The following is a 3,809-nucleotide window of genomic DNA, read 5'->3' as shown; positions in this document are numbered from 1 at the left end:
TGAGACAGGATCTTGCTAAGTTTCTTAGGGCCTCAATAAGTTGTTCAGTCTGACCTCAAACTTGTGATGCTCCTGCCTCACCTTCCTGAGGCAACTGGGATTACAAGTGTGTGACATCCTGTCCTTCAAAAGTGAAAAATTTTATAAGGATAATAGAAGTAAAGCCTTAAATTAGGAGAATTAATACCACTTAAGACTTACATTATACATTTTCTTACAGTTGGCAACATAGAATATGTTCTTATTTCAAGTTATTCAATGCTTGCCTTTGGATATTTTAGTATTAACAATATGACAAGTAAAGACAAATCATTTCTTCCCACATAATGCTAACAAGCAGCTGACTGGCAAAGCTTATATTCATGTTTTTGTGAACTGCCAATTCAAAGAAGAAATTAGTTATGGGCTCTGATGTATTCATGAGTATAATTTGGCTATTAAAACCATGGTATCTTTCTACATCTACCATCTCTAATAACAAGCTTTACAGAATTGTTAAGCCATCCTAACTTAAAAAATGCCTTTTAATGTGAAATTTGAAATTTACTTGAGCTACATTTACAATATTTCAAAGGCAAACTAATTCTTATGGGAACATTGGGCATAGTATGATTGACCTCAGAATTGACACTCAGCAGTGTAGATGTACAATTTAATCTTACATTGAAAGAGAAAGATCTTTGAAAAGTTTAGTTAACATTAAATTTAGCACCTTTTCAGATTTGAAACCCATCAGAATGTCAACATTTTCTTGCTGCAAATTTTCTTCAACCTAATGTCTAAGTGTGGCATTAATTAAACCTTTGTTATTTATCCAGTCAATCTATGGACTGCTTAAGTTTGAGGCTACCTAATTAGTCATTTTTCATGGTTGTTCTATGACAAGCATGAAGACCATGGTATTCCATTAAACTTATGGCTTGATACCACCATGTGATTAGAATGATAGTTTATTTTACTGACAAAAGCAGCAAACCATTTATATAAAACGCTGTCCCAAGAACTTAATTGAAAAGCCAGTAATTTGAAGTAGCACATTTTGTCTTTTATAATGATTTCTCACTAGGACCTGATTTCCACTGAAGTTACATAAAGACATTAGCTAAATATTTTGGCAGTACAGATGTAATTAAACATGTTTTAATATAAAATGTATTTATGCAGAAGACCAAGTATAGCATGAGAAAACATATTCCTTTTATTTATTTTATTTTTCATTTGTTCTAAATAGTTATACATGAGAATAGAATGCATTTTGACATATCATACATATATGGAGTATAACTTATCATTCTGCCGATTGTGAATGATGTAGAATCACATTGGTTATGCAATCATATATGTAATAGGGTAATAATGTTTGATTCATCCTACTCTCCTTCCTAACTCAAAAGCCCCTCCTTAACCCCACTCTGCCTAATTCAAGGTAACTCTATTCTTCTCTTGCTCCCCCGCCCCGCCTTATTGTGAATTAACATCTACATACCAGAGAAACTATTTAGCCTTTATTTTCTTGGGATTGGCTAATTTCACTAAGCATGATATTCTCCAGCTCCATGCATTTACTTGACATAATTTCATTCTTCTTTAAGGCTGAGTAATATGCCATTGCGTGTGTGTGTGTGTGTGTGTGTGTGTGTGTGTGTGTGTGTATATATATATATATATATATATATAACATTTTCTTTATCCAGTCATCTGTTGAAGAGCATCTAGGTTTGTTCCATAGTTTAGCTACTGTGAATTGAGTTGCTATAAACATTGAAGTGGCTGCATTACTATAGTGTACTGATTTTAAGTCCTGTAGTTATAAAACAAGGGGTGAGACAGCTGGTCCCAATGGTGGTTCCATTCTAAGTTTTCTAAGGAATCTCCACACTGCTTTCCATAATGGTTGCACCAATTTGCCGTGTATGAGTATATCTTTTCCCCCAATTCAACATTTATTGTTGCTTGTATTTTTGATAATTGTCATTCTGACTGGAATGAGATAAAATCTTAGAGTAGTTTTGATTTTCATTTCTCTAATCGCTGGAGATGTTGAACATTTTTTCGTATATTTAATTGATTGATTGTGTTTCTTCTCATGAAGTGTCTGTTCAGTTCCTTAATCCATTTATTGAGTGGGTTATTTGTGGTTTTTTTGGTCAAATTTTTTGAGTTCTTTATGTGTCCTGGAGATTAGTGCTCTAAGGTATCTGTGGTAAAGATATTCTCCCTTTCTGTAGGATCTCTCTTCACATTCTTGATTGTTTCCTTTGATGAGAAGAAACTTTTTAATTCAAATCCATTCCATTTATTGATTCTTGATTTTATTTCTTGTGCTTTGGGAGTCTTCTTAAGGAAGTCGGGAACTAATCCAACATGATGAAAATCTGGGCCTACTTTTTCTTCTATTAAGTGCAGGGTCTATGGTCTAATTCCTAGGTCCTTGATCCACTTTGAGTTGAGTTTTGTGCATAGTGAGAAATACAGATTTAATTTCATTTTGCTACTTAAGGATTTCTAATATTCCCAGTACCATTTGTTGAAGAGGCTATTCTTTTCTCCAATGAATGTTTTTGGCACCTTTGTCTAGTGTGAGATAACTGTTATTTATGTTGGTTTGTCTCTTTGTCTTCTATTTTGTATCATTGGTCTAATTGACCGCTTTGGTGCCAATATCATGCTTTTTTTGTTACTTTGGTTCTGGAGTATAGTTTAAGGTCTGGTATTGTGATGCCCCCTTTTCCAAAGAAATTCATGATTGCTTTTTCTAGTTCTATGAAGAATGTCATTGGGAGGGTAATAGGAATTGCATTAAGTCTGTATAACACTTTAGGAAATATGGCCATTTTGACGATATTAATTCTGCCTATTCAAGAGCATGGTACTGGTACCAGAACAGGCGGGTGGACCAATGGTACAGAATAGAGGACACAGAGACTAATCCACAAAGTTACAACTATCTTATATTTGATAAAGGAGCTAAAAACATGCAATGGAGAAAGGATAGCATCTTCAACAAATGTTGTTGGGAAAACTGGAAATCCATATGCAACAAAATGAAGCTGAATCCCTTTCTCTCGCCATGCACAAAAGTCAACTCAAAGTGGATCAAGGAGCTAGATATCAAATCAGAGACTCTCCGGCTGATAGAAGAAAAAGTAGGCTCCGATCTACAGATTGTGGGGCCTGGCTCAAAATTCCTTAATAGGACACCCATAGCACAAGAGTTAATAACTAGAATCAACAAATGGGACTTACTTAAACTGAAAAGTTTTTTCTCAGCAAGAGAAACAATAAGAGAGGTAAATAGGGAGCCTACATCCTGGGAACAAATTTTTACGCTTCACACTTCAGATAGAGCCCTAATATCCAGAGTATACAAAGAACTCAAAAAATTAGACAATAAGAAAACAAATAACCCAATCAACAAATGGGCCAAGGACATGAACAAACACTTCACAGAGGAGGACATAAAATCAATCAATCAAGTACATGAAAAAATGCTCACCATCTCTAGCAGTCAAGGAAATGCAAATCAAAACCACCCTAAGATACCACCTCACCCCAGTAAGATTGGCAGCCATGATGAAGTCAAACAACAATGAATGCTGGCGAGGATGTGGGGAAAAGGGTACTCTTGTACACTGCTGGTGGGACTGCAAATGGGTGCGGCCAATTTGGAAAGCAGTATGGAGATTCCTGGGAAAGCTGGGAATGGAACCACCATTTGACCCAGCTATTGCCCTTCTCGGACTATTTCCTGAAGACCTTAAAAGAGCACACTACAGGGATACTGCCACATCGATGTTCATAGCAGCACA

This window comes from Spermophilus citellus (genome assembly GCF_964194105.1).
Source record: "Spermophilus citellus genome assembly, chromosome: 1".
Taxonomy (NCBI): Eukaryota; Metazoa; Chordata; class Mammalia; order Rodentia; family Sciuridae; genus Spermophilus; species Spermophilus citellus.
Note: the sequence above shows the minus strand (reverse complement) of the source record.